Below are 16,389 nucleotides of genomic sequence, written 5' to 3'. Positions count from 1 at the left end.
GGGGGTGGGGGTGGGGGGAGAAAGCTAAGGGCGAGAGAGAGGGAGGGGAGAAAGGAGAGAGAGAGAGAGAGAGAGAGAGATTTTGACTCACACTGAGGCTCACTCCGTTGGTGCTGATGCTGCGTGCCTCCTCATTTGTCAAATGGGTCCAGGGGCAGGGTTGGGTTTTTTTTTTTCCCTCCCCTCTGCCTTTTTTTTTCCCCCTCTAAAACGACTCACCAAAATTCAAATTGTGTCTGCTAAAAATCTCCATGGGGCGGGTGAGGAAGCGAGAGAGCGCCCCACATCGCCAGCATCCGGGCAAGGGGGACAATTAATGCGATTGCCCAGCTGGGACCCAGACTCTTAGATTTTGGTGGCGGTTTGTTTGCCCGACTCGTTGGCAAATAAACACAGAAATGGGATTCCCCCTCGAAAGAGTGCCGAGACGACGCCAGAGGCTGGGGACACGGGGAGCTGGGGAGCTGAGGGCTGCAGCGCCCGAGGCAGGGTGGATTCTGGGGGCCCCCACCCCCCGGCGGAATGGCGAGGCAGCGATGCGCCCCCAGGCTTTGGGGCGCAGCTTTCGCTCTGCGCCCTGCCTTGGCTGTGCAGGCAGCGGCTAGCGGTCGAACCAGCCTGAGCCGCTGAATGGGGAAACCGCCCTGGCTGGCATGGAAGTCAAGCCTGTTGGACTAACACGCCAGCCCCGCGTGAATGCAAGGGGGCTTCTCCGGCCCAGAATCCTTGCTCTTCTCAAATTATAAATGCACAGGGTGGGGAAGTCCGTGTCTGATAAGCCATTACTCTGTGGGCTGCAGCAGGCAAATTACAATGGTTTATTTATTTTATTTTTTCTTGCCTGGCCAGCCCTTCTTGGCCAAATTAGCATGCTGCTCTTGCAGAGGGGTCTCCCCCTTCCCTTTATTTTATGAAGTAATAATTATTCATTAGTAGATTTCGTTAGTCTTTATGCAATAAAATAGGATGTGATCTGCAAATCAAAAGAAAATATTAAGACTCTAACGCATCGTTGGTCCCCACAGGAAAAAAAAAAAGCACATTTTTGGCAGCAGTAAAATCATGATCAGGAATAGTAGCCATATTTTTTGAAATAGATTTTGACCCAGTGATTGGATTTTCTTTTTGTTTTTCAGAGCAAGAGGCTGTCTGAACATCATCTTTTTTGATTCTTGGGTTCCCTGCAAGAAACCTGGCTGGGGGCTTGCCACCGGCCTACAGGATAGAGCACACCCTCAAAGGCATGAGAGCACCCCAAGAAGGAGCACCTCGGGCAGGACCAGGGGATGGCCTCAGGGGGACATCCCTGCTGACCCCTCCATGGGGCTCATGGAGCCATTCACTCTCAGCCAAAGGATAGCTTCTGAACTGAGCCATCAGCTTGAAAGGCACAACTCACTTTGAGGCTAATCAAAATGCTTTCTGAAGAAAAGGAAATTAATTATTCCACAGCTCCATTTTTTGTTGTTCTGTTTTGAAACGCCATTGAAAACTCTAAAGCCTTTGCTATGCCAACACTAGGCCCCGACCAGCCTTTTTCCTTCTATTCACTTTGCAAAACCAGTCCCTCCAGCACTCCAGGACTCACACAGTCCATCAATTTAGAGGGGGCAATGCTAGCATGTTTCACCCGAAGCAGGAGTTGCTATGGGGGTTAGGGGGCTTCCGGCTGGTATTTTATGCTGCTAGGTTGGGGGGTGGTGTTTAGTTTGAAAAATCCTTGCTATATGTTGTCTAACAAATCACATTCACTGGACAAGGTCTGATTCACAAATAAACTGTTTCAATCTTGTCTTTCTTTTCTTACTTTCTGCCTGTCTTTTATTTAGTTTTTATTTTGCAATTCACAAAATCAAAGAGAAAGCCACTCCACAAAGCATACATGGAATAAAAGGCCAGAGAGTCTGCCTTTTCACTCCCCACTCTCTCCTTCCCATGCTTTCCAGTGTGTTCTACTGACAGGGGTTCACCCTGCTTTCCTGCATTTTTTTTCTTGCTGGCATTGGAAAAGCTTGCAAATGCCCCAAGAAGAGGACAGAATTTTCCCTTCAGCTCATTTTCATAAGAAACACGATAAATAATACATGGCACTTTAATAAGACCTTATCTGAATGGTTTAATGAAAAACAAATACATTATGTAAAGAACCAACAACTGTTCTCATCTGCACGGAGCCAACACTGGTTTTCCAGTCCATTTTCTCTCCAAAGTTGAAAACCCTCAGTGATGACTGGATTCCTACAGACCCATTTTGCAATAATGGCTCAGACTTCTTAAACCTAGGTCTTCTCAGTCAGGCACATCGGAAGTCTGCAGAATGAATCAATGGAATCCAGACCTTCTAAATTCACCTCAAAATGATATGGAGCCATTCTCTGGACGACCGAGTCTGAAGGTCCCTGTACGAGTGTGTGCAAACACCGTGGCACACAGAGACAAACACACCCCTGCACACCCCCAGCATGGCAACTGCACAAAGGAGGAGGCAGGGAAGATTCTACAGCTAATATCAGTGCATGTTAATCAGGAACAGAGTATCCGATGACCCTAAATCAAAAGGTAATGCCGTATCTGCACAGACTGCTCACTTGATGACAAAATTCTGCCCGCCTTCCAAGCAGCATCTGGGGATGCTGAATTTGAATTCCATCTCAACGGAGACTGGGAAAGAGCCACATCAATGCCACTAGCCCCAAATGATTCTTCCACATCAATAAATGGGAGAAGTGGGGGAAGAAAACACTCTTTCCGTCCCTACAAAGAATCCCTGGGCACTCAGTATCACTTGGGTGTAGATAGTGCATGCACATTCAAGGGCCACCCTCCTGCCTTTCAGCTACAAGGACCCTTAATTGAATGGTCACACATCCCCTGTAGGAAGCAGAGAGTGCCAGAAAACCAGCAATGAACAATGCCATCTTCAAATAAAAGTTCCTTAGGCAGAAGGCAGCTGCTCAGGTTTTAATTTGACCCACACAACAGTGTTTGTAACTTTTTCCTTCCCTCAAATCTGCCAGCTATTTAAAAAGAATAAAAGAAATCACTTTGGTTTTTACTCTCTTTCATAAATCCTTATTGTCACTTCCTAAGGCTGTCAAAAGAGCACGCATTTCACTAAAGTGGGATCTTCTATGGGGGTTTTCATGCCTCAGAGCAAGAAAAATTCCAGTTAGACAGAAAGCGGGACTTCTTGATCTTAAATGTAATTATCTGTGCTGGGGTTAGCTCCCTGACGATGTCCAGGAGTCGCTCAGAAGTATTTTATTCTCGCTTCCACATTTTGATAGGGGCAGCTCCCTAGTCCAATCCTCAGTAAGGTGAGAATTAAAGTATCTGCAGAAAACCTTATCTCTGTCACAAGCACTTTGAGTCACCTACTTGTTCAAATATTTGGAGGATATTTAGTGTTGACTGCATTCCAGGGCATGTTCTAGCCCGTTTTTTCATCTGTAAAATGGGGCTAATAATAGCTCCCTCACAGAATTGCAGCAAGGCTCAGAGTTCTTTTCCTCCCTAATTCATGGACCATCACAATAAAAATTTAACAACAGTGGAGAGAGTGCCTGAAATTAACAACTTAAAAACTGTTTGCCAAGTTAGGACACACACACATGCGCACGCGCACACACACACACACCATCTGTCATCATCATCATTTCATAAAGGAAAGAGCATTTTATACCAAAAAGTAAGAAGGACATAATCTCAAAATAAGGGACAGCCCTTCAAATTGATTAAATTTAGGTCTATTAAAATTTTCACTAAATTGCCCTTAATTTTCTCATTTAGCTGCAGTCTGTTGAAAATGTCATTATGGAATCAGATGAATCCGAGGATCAGCATTTGGGAACCACCGAGATAATGAATGTAAAGGGCTTCTTAGCACAGGCGCTGGCACACCAAGAATCAACAATGCATGTTCACCGTTGTGGAGACGCTTGCAACCGACAGACAGTTACATTCATTAGGCCTGGATAACTACCCTCCTCACCCCGGAGAGACTCACTGCAGCAAAACAAACCAAACATCTCACTCAATTCTTCGTGCCCCGAGCCCCAGAGTCGCATGCCTTTCACAAGGGGGGAGGTGCTTAATAAAAGTCAGATGGGGTGAATTTGTGGAATCACCAGATTCCTCAATGACATAGTGGTTGCGGCCCTGTTCGTTCAAGGCCACCTGAAATATGAGAGCTGTGATGAAGTATTTGGGAACTCTTTCTGGCTCATATGAGGGCCTGCAGCGTACTGTGAAGTGGGGGGTACATTTTTTGGAGTCTCACTGCTTGGGTGTGGAGTCCTGGCACTGTCTTATGCTTCTATGGCTGCTATTAAATATCTGCAGAGTTATAAGCTCTCAAAATCTTAGTTTCATTCTAACAGGGAATGATAATAATTGTGGCTTCCTAATTAAGTTGTTAAATGATAAAATAATGTAATACACATGAGTTCTGAGATCGGTGCCTATCACCTAGCAACGACTCAGTACATACTAGCAACCATTATTATGGATTACTTTTAGTCTCAGGCCCTGACTAGTTGATGACATAGACATTCCTCTTTTTTTTTTTTTGCTAAAAATTGCACAAAAAAGACCAACAAAGTCAATCTATTTATGAAACAACTAACTCCAAATGCAATTTTTTCTTTCTGAGAATTCTTTCAAATGATATGGCATTTGTACAAAAATGTGTAGATATCAACTTTCTGCCCTGGTCTTCTGAGTACAATTTATTTAACCTGGCCAATGTATCAGATGAACACAAACTTTGATACTAGTCCTTGTCAACTAAATTCTTCACCAGCCGTATCTCATAAAATTTCAGGTCAAGTCTTTTGCTACTTTTTGGGGACTGACTAGGGTAACACATGAAAGAGACTGCTTCTGGCCAATGTGGTTACCATATTGTTTTTTGAATTTCCCCAAAAGCTGTAAAGTGGGTTTTCATTGCCCCAGTTGACATAAGAAGGAACTGAGACTTCAAGAGTATACACTGGACCTGCTAATAAGGGAGGGAGGCAGTGTTTACAATCAGGGATATTGAACAAAAAAGCTAGGAAATATTCTTTCCATCATCATGCTGTCCCATAGTAGTAGAGACACTTCTTCAAAATCATCATTGTCATCACCAACATTTTATTTATCATTGTTTGCAACATCTAAACCTAACAAGCCCTACTCTGGAGCATCATTTTTTTTTATTAAAGATTTTTATTTATTTATTCATGAGAGACAGAGAGAGAGAGAGAGAGAGAGGCAGAGGGAGAAGCAGGCTCCCAAGGAGCAGGGAGCCCGATGCGGGACTTGATCCCAGGACCCGGGGGTCATGACCTGAGCCGAAGGTAGATGCTTAACCATCTGAGCCACCCAGGTGCCCTACTTTGGAGCATTATTCTATGTCTGTAGAGCTACGAGATTTCCTCTTTCAGGAATCTCTCAGTCCCCCTGGCCACCAAACTTCAGAGTATGAAATTTCCCTAGCTTTCTAGTCCCTACTTGATTACAGGAGGAGTAAGTCCCACCTCACTCACAAACTAGCTTAAGCTCTCCTAAATAAAGAAGTAAATAAAAATAAATAAATATGAAATAAATAAATAAATAAAATTAATAAAAAGATACTTTTTTTAAAAAAGAAGAAGAAAACACTTTCATTTGCCAACACCTTCCTATTACCGCCTCTGATAAAAGTTGCAAGTTATACAATGTTCTAGCAGAGCAGCCAACTGGTACTCCTCAAGAGAGACCCAAGACACACCAGACAGAATCCCAAATTTAAAAATACCAGATCAAGCAAATAACCTAAGTTCCCACAGGAGCCTTCCTGAAATAATAGGTTCCAGGAGGTGATGCTCAGGGAGAGTGCAGTGTTTGGCACTTGAGAGGGTGGGAGTCTGTTTCCAGTGCATAGGACAGAATGTAAGAGCGTGGGACAAGGGACAGTAGGCGGCAGAGACAAAAACAGCTAAGTGGTGATTTCTCCTAATGAACAAGTGGGTGGGAAGGTCTACTTTGGGAAGCCTCCACACCCCACCCACTCTCTGTGTTGTGACTTTCTGGATGGAACTTGAGCAAATCTGAAGGCAAACAAAGCCTGCAAAAGATTCTATTTTTCCTCTGTAATAAGCTTGGCTACAAGGTTCTTTGACCCCATAAATGCTCAAAATATTTATCTTTATGCAATATGAGTCACCTTAAGAATCTCCTATTAGAAGTGACTTCACCTCTAACATCTCAAGTTCTGGAATAATCCCTTTTGACCTTAACCTACCCAAGGTCCTGTCTTGGCACACAGGCAAGAGCAACCACAGGGATCCTCAGTCCCTGGCGTTATCAGTACACCTTCAAAGGCTGCTAATTGTTGGTGCTGAACTAGGAAGGATGTCTGGACTCAGAACAAAACTGGGTCAGTCTGAAAGAATCAGAAGGATACATAGCAAATGGATCAGATACTCAGCAGAAAAACCTTCCCGGTTCTCAAGATCTCATCTCACCAAACACACAATCTCTGGAATCCCAAGTCTTGGTCCCCAAACCACAATTCCCATTTATGGCACCTCACACTCTTTCAACCTCATCTGACCTGCTAGCTCAGGGTTTTCTATTCCCTGTCTCTGGATTCCATCACAAGAACCCACACATAAAGAAACTCAGCCCCTTGTCATATTCTGCAACACATCCACTCAAAAAAGGCATGCTGGAGTTTAGTAGACAGAAGACTGTGGAAGTATAAGGAAAACTGAATAGGAGAAGAGATTCTCATCTTAGAAACACAGTTCTAGAAGGATTGGTGTTTATCATATCCTTGCAAATGTCATTTAGCTATCCTACCACACTGACTTCGAGTCAACTCTCCTGGTTCTAGACTTTCTCTGCCATACTCCTTTTTCCTCTTCCTCTGCCCAGAAGGGACCAGAGAGCAAATTCTCATTCCCACCTCTTTGTCCCACATTTTTCTGCTCCTTGAAAGCTTGTCATCAGCTGCCCCTGCGCCCTTCAGCAGAGTCCCTTCTAGTCCATGTTTGTATCAAGCCATCTTCAGAGGATTTCCTGTGTCCACTGTTAAAAGAAAAGCATTTCTTTCACCTGGTTTCAGATAGAATAATTCAACACTCTTTGTGCACAGTGGTACACGTATGAGAAAAACTGTGTATTTCCCGGGCTAGACCTTCTTATGTGCTTCCGTGGCAGAATTCTTATGTGTTCCATAAACACAAGATCTTGTCTGGTGTCATCTTGTGCTTTTTTAGGCCTCTTAACTTGTGTACCCTTTATTGTCATCACCTTGCATGACCCACATCACGTCATGGCTACGCTACTTTTTGCACACCCGTGAAGGATTTGTAGCAATCAGACTCCATGGAATCCTCCTCACCGCTACCCTGACCTCTCCTCACAGGCTACTCCTCAGGACTGATCATGTCCCTCAAAGAGCCTCCTGCATGTGTCAGTACAAAGATCCTATCCTCGCTGCTGTCTTAACATCCCTCCCAGACAAAACACATGCACATGCTTCTCTTCCTCTGTGGGCTTGCTTGCCTGTTAATGCAAGCACCTCCTTTCCATTTAGTTAACCTTGAAACATCAACATTTGCCCTTCACACCTCGCTTTGTTGCTCTGAATAGTCAATTGATTCCCAAATCACATCATTTTTTAACTCCCTGAGCTCCAACTATGAAGCCTCTCTTGATTTTCCATTGCTTCTGTCCCAGGGTTCCATTATTCTCTTTAGCCTAGATTCAAACACAAAACAAAACAAAACAAAACAAAATAAAAAACAAAAAACAGTGCTTCCCTAATTGGTTCCTTTGCTCCTGGTCTCAGTTCCTCCCGACTCACACTCCACATTGACTCCACAGGAAAATTTTAAATAGACAAAACCAAACACATCACTTCTGCTCAAAAGACATCACTGACCCCTCCCATTGCTGAGGTCATGATATTAAATGCTTTAACCTGGTACTGCACCTCCTGTCTTGCTACATAACTAGCACTTTCTTTCATGTACCTCCCTTTTTCCAGATTCTGGTCACCTCATACCTAGTCTTGTAATTGCTTATGCCCAGTGCATATTAATACATCTACAAATATATGTTCTTTGGCTTGACTGCTTTAATGATATGAGTGTACAAATCCAAGAATACCCAGTGCGTAATTAAATAATCCCAGAATGAAACATACATCTTTGTACGTTTTGCAGTGTCAAGACGTAGATGAGGATGGCAGTACCTAGGTGTGTTTCCCTTTATTCTTCACAGGGGCAGTGCTGGGTACATACTGATAGCACTCTGTTACCCAGGAGGATATTGGAACTCACAGGGGATATGTAAGCTCTCTGCATATAAATGGGTCAGCCAGTGTTGACAGTGAGTTCCTTGTCTGTTTACTATTTCCTGCCAACATGCAGTGACATGCACTTGCTCCATGAGAACTTTGCACAGTGACATGCACTTGCTCCATGAGAACTTTATTTTTCCTCCCCAACGTTGCATCCACATCACTTGAGAACACCACCTGGCTTAGTGCGGTGGATGCTTCTTGAATATTGGACGAATACATGAGCACATTTAGAAATGGCAATACAAGTCTCTTCTACTTTCATGCTCCTGAGATCTACTTCATTCTCACTGGCTCATTTATTCACTTACTCACTCATCACCTACGCCTTGAATGTATGTGTTGTACCCAGCACGGTGCTGACCCAGGAGATACACTGATCAACAAAGCAGTACTTAAAATTCATATCCTAGATTAACCTGGTAGTTTCAGGTCACCTGGTTTAGAAAATTACCTTTTGCAACTCTGTATCAACGAGTGAAGCAGCACTTTCTCAATTTTATGCAACAAATGAAAATACTGAAGTGAATTGGATTATGAGGCTAGTTGAAAACAATGTCAGTATCTGTACTCCCAATTCTAAATATTGGTGTTCATCAAAATGGCCTCATTTTTCTCAATGATTGGCTATATACTAAATATTTCACATTTGCATTTATAAAATTCATCTCTACTCTACCCCTTTCATCTGTATTTTAAGTGGGGTTTCAAGTAAATTTCTTTGTATAAGGGTTACTACTGTTATAAATATGCTTATAAGTTTGAAAACCACTGGTTGCCTTGTGACACTGTGAGGCTTAGATCATAGGTTTTCCTTCTCACAGGAAAAATAAAATGAATTAAAAGGGCATATTCCGGGGCCACAGAGTTTAATCTAACCATATACTGCTTTTTTTTCAATAGTAAAGTGGATATAGTAAGGACTGGGAGGCAGATTGCCCAGTTTCTAACCTTCGATCTGTTTTGTACCAGCTGGCTGACTTTTGGCAAGTTACTTAAACTTCCTGGGTCATGGGGTCCTTATTTATAAATGGAAAAAGCATTTTTTCATAATTGGATAACATTGGATGATATATATAAAATGTTTAGTACAACCCCTGGCATCTAAGAAATGCACTGTGCATGTTAGCTTCATAGCTGCATGATGATGATTATGGTGGTGGTGGTGGTGGTAGTTAATGATGGAGATGGTGATGATGGAAGTGGTGGTGGTGGTGATGATGGAAGTGGTTGTGGTGATGATGATGGTGATGATGATGGAAGTAGTGGTGGTCATGACGATGGTGGTTGTGTTGATGATGATGGTGGTGATGATGACAGTGATGATAGATGTGGTGGTGATCGTGATGACAGTGATGATGGAAGTGGTGGTGGTGATGATCATGGTGATGATGATGGTGGAAGTGGTGGTGGTGATGATGATGGTGATGATGAAAGTGATGATGATGGTGGTGGTAGTGGTGATGGTGATGATGGAAGTGGTGGTGGTGATGGTGGTGATGATGGACGTGTGTTGGTGTTAATGATAGTGATATGGTTGTTGGTTGGGATCACAAGGCTAAGGCAATACAAACTGGCCTCTGTGGGAAAGACAGCTCCATTCTCTCTAGTTGGAAAGAAACAGAGCCATTCTTTTTTTTTTCTCTTGTAGGACAGCCCGTTGCTAGTTCACTAACCCGCCATTCTCTCTTAACTCTGGTGTTTCCAGCTAAGGAAGCAATTGGAATCACTGTTACCACCTCGCCTCTCCCTGCTTTCCCCCCTTATAACTGGGCCACAGACATCTCTAAGGAGCCTCTCGTGTACAGCAAGCAGGAGCTGACACCACTATTCTTCTGGGTAACTCTGGGGGATGTTAATATTTTATGACCTCTTTAGTGAAAACACCAAACTCCAGGGTGCTGATACTTCCTCTAATATCGCTTAGATTCTCAGCAGGCTTCCGCCCTCCCTCTCTCCAACCCCCGCCTCTCACCAGCCAAGCCATTCCAACATTTTTTTTCCCTCAGAGCCATTGTTCTATCAAGATCCACATAATTCCAAGAAATGTCATAGAGAATAATAGCAAAGCTAAGAATCATTGAGCATTTACTGTGTGCTAGGTGCCATGCCAAGTATTTTACATTCATTTTCACAATTCATCTACTCAGAAACCCAGTAAGAAGGTAATCTGACCCCTCCCATTTTAGAGATGAGAAAACTGAGGGTAGGAGAAGATAGGTGACATTTAAATCCATACACTCGAGCCCTAACTCAAGTCAGTGTGATTTCCTTGCCTCTAACACCTTCTACTTTATTGCATAATGCACTTCTAAAAGTGGGTTTTAAAGTAGAACGTTTGAAAGTTGAACAATCAATATAAGAGTTTTCTGAGAGTTGGTTCTTTCTCCAAAAATTAAACTGGATTACAAAATTGCAAACAATGGTTCTGGTAGATGCTGCCTCTCCCAGACCCCTGAGGGCATCTTAAACCACCAGGGTTCTCCGGTTGCCATGGAAACCTGGGCCAGGGTAGGAAAAAGCTCAGGCCTTGACCCAATGCCTGAAGGAGGGCAAGGTGACTATCTTTCCCCTTTCCTTCCACAGGGCATGTGTAAAATGGATCTCAGGCAGCAAAAATGCCGAGATCTGATTTTGAGTTTTGGTCAAACAACCATACCGACAACAAGTTTATTGCTCACTTCTTTGGGACAATATCAACCAATTTTGAAAATACAATTAGGGAACAATAGCTTACAAAGCAGAGAAAGGCTTATAAAATGGGGGGGGCTGGCGTGGAGTAAGATATAAGCCCAAGTTTATATGGTATAACCCATGTATGTTAAGTCAATCTATATCTATAATTTATACTCTCCACTTCTAAGTTTGTCACCACCTTCTAATTTACAGCTATGTCTACATAGATACTTCTAAAGCTTCAAGAAACACCCAAATGTTAATAGTAGTGTTGAGACTACTGGTGATTTTTATTATTTTTTATTGCTAATTGCATTAGCCAAGTTTTCTGTAATGCACATGGGGTGCTTCCACAATAAGGAATAAGGTTTCTCCTCCTCCTCCTTCTTCTTCTTGCTTTTTTTTTAAAGTGTCCCAAGGTACAGAGTGAAAACACCTCCTCTAGACGACAGGCTAGGTCAGAGCCTCATCATGGTGAGAATGTGGGTACGGTAACCAGGAATGAGCTCTGACCTCCTTACCATCCTAGCCCTTTAGAGATAATGTGATGGTGATTCTAGAAGGATGCAGAGAGCATCCCCGCATAGCTCCTGAGCCTTGCCGCTCTCCATGTTAGCCTAATTATAGTCACCAAAGAAGTTTCTTTCTCGTCTCTCCAGGTCCTGTGTGACAGCTCATCATTCCAGTGGCATTTTTTGTCGGGAAAACCTCATTTCTATTTTTATTATGAGGACTGCTTGTCTTTACTAGCTCTTTGTACATAGATCAAGACATTATGAAGACCTGCACTTTCCTCAGGCAAAGGAGAATTACTAATTTTCTCTCTCTATTAAGCACTGTGCTATCTCCATCAGCTTCCCCAATATTTATTTCACATGTACACCATGAGAATCCAGGGACAAGGTTAACCTGTTCAGTGCCACACATCTTCACACTCCAAAGGCTGCTATCCTTCATGGACTGCACTCATTTTCAACAGAGAAAGTAGCCAAGTAGTTTCACTCTGAACCTATGCAGACAGGCTCTTGTTTGATGTATGATGTCCAAATTCTCATCCTGCCACTTTTGAGCATTATCATGAAATGGGCTTTTCTTTAAGGGAATGAAGTGAAGCCAGAACTTAGACTTCTGAAATTCTGTGACGATCAAGGTAGAAAGGCATGGAAGTTGGGGCATGTTACCCTTAGCCAAAGTCATATCTCATAATGGTGATGGTGATAAACATTTACCTAATAGCAGAGGTTTCTTCAAGCTGAGCATTCTAAAAATGATTTACATACGTTTTACTTAATCCCCATGCCAAAATCTGTATTCATACAGTCACTCATTCATTCCTTGTTTAATTGATATATGTATTAACAGAGTGGTGAATTATGTTCTAAGGTCGTGCAATGCTCCCAGTATACAGTGATTAGACACACAAACAAGCAAACAGATGAACAAAACTCAGGTTATTTAAGATGGAACTTAAAGTCTACTGGTAGAGACAGATTTTAAAAATCAATCAGTTTCTTATAAAACTAACATCCCAACAATTTTACTCTTGGGCACTGATCCCAAAGAAATGGAAACTCAGGTTCACACCAATAACTGTATGTGCAGTTTTATTTATAACAGCTAAAAATAGGAATCAGTCCAGATGCCCTTCAACAGAGGTAAACAGTTAAATAAACTGTGGTACATCCATATTGTGAAATATTACTCAGCAATTAAAAGGAAGTACTGATACACAGTAGCTTAGATGAACTTCCAGGGAATAATGCTCAGTAAAAAACGTCAACCCCAAAAGGTTATACACAATATGATTCCAATTTTGAAGTGTCTCAATTTTAAGATTAGTGCTTTCCAGGTGTCAGGAACTGGAGGAGGTGGGCATGGTTATAAAAGGACTGGGGAAGAATCCTTTGGAGATGGGACTCTCCCGGATCTTGACTGTGGTGGAGGATGTACATCGACACATGCGATAGATATGCATGGAACTAAATACACCTCCCCCTCCCAAAACACACACACACACCACATTAATGCAAGTATAACTAGGCAAATCTGAATAAGATCAGGGGATTATGTCCATGTCAATACTCTGGTTGTGATATTGTATTATAATTTTGCCAAAGGTTACCACTGGGGAAAATGGTATATGGAATCTCTCAATATTATTTCCTACAACTGTGTGTGACTCTACAATGATCTCGATAAAAATTTCCATGAAAAAAACAAATCACACAGTTAATTCTATCAGGCCAGTTGTGGTAAATGCTATAAAAGAAAAGAACAGGGTTTCAAAAATTTTAAAAAGGAAACTATATATAGCAGGGGGCTGGATTTAGATTAAGGGCGAGGGAAGACTTTTCTGAAGAGGTGGCATTTCATTGGGCAAATGAAGGATGAGGAGTTGGTGAGGAGAAAGGTGGGTGGCAAAGTGTTCCAGAAAAGGAAACAGTGCAGCAGAGATGTGGAAAAGGACATGCAAGCTCAGGGAATAGAAACAGAAGCACCATGGAAAGGAAAAGTCTAGTGCAAGCAGGCAGTAATCCAGGATGAGGGACCAAAAGAGAGTGAGTGCGCTGATCCCATGGAGGAACTATTATTCTACCATTTCTTCTGTTGCAGAAAAGTGAGGCTCAGACCATCTCCATCAGGTCACAAAGCTAAGAAGTGTCACCCTTAGGAAGCAACATCAAAGCTACAACTATGTCTACTATCTCCCCTAGAAAAATCTTTAAACATACACTTGGTGTTCAACCCAGCAACATCACTTCAGGGTATTTACCCAAGAGAACTAAAAATGTATATTCACAGAAACACCTGTACACAAGTGTTTATAGCAACTTTTTCAAAATCAGCAAAAACTGGGAAAAAAATATCCTTCAGCTGTTGAATAAACAAACTATGGTGCATCCACAATAGAATGCTACTCAGCAATAAAATGGAAGAATGGACTATTGATAGACATAACCACACGGATGAATCTCAAATTCATTATACTGAGAGAAAAAAGTCAAACTCAAAGCCTACTTACTTATGATTCCATTTAAAGGACGTTCTGGAAAAGGCAAAACTGGGGGGACAGAAAAGAGATTGGCGATCGCTGGGGCTGAGGCTGGGGTCTACAAATAGAACCTAGGGAACCTTCTGGAATGATACACATGTTTGAGGTCCCGATGGTGGTGGTTGTTACATCACTGTAAGCACTTCTTGACACTTGAAGAACCATATGCTATGAAAGCAAGTTTTACTTTATGTAAATTTTACCTTGAGGAACTTGACTTTGGTAAAATGATTGTTTGGGATGAGCAGATATAGATTAAAGCGTGAGAAGACCCCTTCTCGCTTCTGGTGCAGTGAGAGTCTTCTTTTCAGAAGATGCAATGAAGGAGAACTGAATGAGGATACAGCTTCTGTGGAGGGTGGGGCAGGCATGACCCTATTACTCTCAGGATCCTCATAGATGGAGCAGGAGGACTCCGTTCTGGAAGGCTGAACACTTGCATCTAAGTAGCTCCTTATTTTGCCCAGTTAGGGAAGTAACCTAAGTTCTCTGAAACACGGGATTGCTCATCTTACAAGGAAGGCAAGCCTGCATGGGACAGAACAGCTAACTAAAGTCAAGGGACACATTGTGTGTTTCTTCATCTTTGCGGAGGACTCCAACTTTATGCTCTGTGGTCATATAAATCAAACTCGGGACTGGGATTCCAAAGTCAGCTACATTCCACAGCAGATGCATCCTGCTCTGAATGGGGTCCAACCATGGAGGGAACCGAACACCCTCACAACAGCTGATGCAGGGCCATCCCTAGGGCCAGCAAATACACCAACATCTGCTAATATGGCCCTGTTTGCTGCCATGGATTGGTTCTTAACAGGCCCATGGGTTTCTCAAAGCTCTTACCCTGTGGGGGTCATAATGAGCTGATGATCAATTTCCCTTTCAGCTTCTGTGAGTCACTAGGGGCTAGTTTTGAAACAGGGATAGAAGGCTTGGCCATTTCCAGAAGTTGCCTTTCCTTGTGAGGTTTCACTTTTGAGAAAGATGAACTGAGCCATCTCCGGGGGACAACTGGTTCACGCCAGGCAATATTAGGATGAGCTGGCATCTTACATCATGCTTGGCCTGTTAGCTAAGCAAATGGGTCTGATTAAAGTCAGCCTGACTCCCTCATCCCATCTCCATGCCAGACCATCCTTCTCTTCTCTCCCCATAACACTTCATTTTTTATCTCTAGTGTCATCCTTATCATAGGATGCATTCATCGCGCCCTCCTCTGTTTTTTGAGTACCCATTTACCCTGAAGATGACAAATGCCACAGGACAGGGCCGGGCTTCTTGGCCACCACTACCTGAATGCTTGGCTCAGGCCTGAGTTTGACAAGAACCCAGGAAATGCTTGCTGGATAGACGAATAATAGAAAGCCCGGTGCACACACAGAGAAATGAATTCAAGAACAAAGCCCCAAAGAGACCACCTGGTGAAAAGCAGAAAATATCATTAACTGAAAACAAGACATTTTTGAGAAATCCACATTTCAGCTTTACCAAAGAGACACTGTAGCACTTCGCCCAAGTGACATGTTAGGTACAGAGAAATGCAGCATTTACTTCTATTACACTGAGGCTTACTCTGTAAAGTCAGAGAGGTTAGGCCTCAGCACGGGGTCCCCTATGGCCAAAGGTCCATGTTTAAAAAAAAAAAAAGAAAAGAAAGAGAAAAGGAAAGAAAATATACATTTTTTTAAAAGAGTCTCCAGAAACCTTTGTCACATTTATAATCAGAGAAAATAGGACTTCTTATCAGCCTCTCATCAGTATTTACATTTTAAAACCCAGCTCCTAAGAGAACCATAACCAGATATTTTTTAAAGAAAAGACACAAAACACAATCAAACTTTAACCGTCTCCACTCTTTAACCCCGGTCAGAATAATTCTCTTTCGATGCGATAAATTTAGTCCGAGAACAAGACAGCCTTGGCCCAGCTGCATAATTCATTGGCAGCTTTAATCTTCAGAATGAATATTAGTGTACATTTCAGGTTTTATTGCATTTTTTAAACAAATGATATTTTAAGTTCAAAGTGAATATATCATGAGTTGGCAATTTGTAATATGTTTTCACTAAAAAGGAAATAAAAATAAAATTCCTTTCTACCTCCTAATGTGAAATGCAGACTTGAGAACAAACTGAATATAGAGAGCATAGTGTAGGAAGATAGAAAAACAGAACTCAACACTAAACAAGTATATTCAATAGACATTCGTGATAAACTTTTAATCAACTATAAACGTATGGATGAACTTCCTTACAAGAATATGCTCATAATACAGAACAAAGCTACATGATGGGAAGAGATCTACTCAGTCAGTCATCTAAATGGTTTG

The 16,389-nt window shown here is 42.3% G+C and overlaps 1 protein-coding gene across 16 annotated transcripts in view; it reads right to left on the bottom strand.

Annotated features, from left to right (window-relative positions):
- Nucleotides 1-16,389, bottom strand: part of RBFOX1 (RNA binding fox-1 homolog 1) — a 2,051,181-nt gene that overhangs the window by 360,626 nt on the left and 1,674,166 nt on the right. The window contains exon 1 of one of the 16 annotated variants that reach the window (XM_027611436.2): nucleotides 92-218. The exons of the other annotated variants lie outside the window; for them this stretch is intronic. The gene's annotated coding sequence lies outside the window, so the exon portion shown is untranslated. Of the gene's footprint in view, nucleotides 1-91; nucleotides 219-16,389 lie in introns of those variants that run through there. 16 annotated transcript variants of the gene reach the window in all.

The sequence above is a fragment of the Zalophus californianus genome, chromosome 10 (assembly GCF_009762305.2).
Source record: "Zalophus californianus isolate mZalCal1 chromosome 10, mZalCal1.pri.v2, whole genome shotgun sequence".
Lineage (NCBI taxonomy): Eukaryota > Metazoa > Chordata > Mammalia > Carnivora > Otariidae > Zalophus > Zalophus californianus.
The sequence above is the reverse complement of the archived record's forward strand: the minus strand, read 5'-3'. Positions and strand labels throughout refer to the sequence as shown.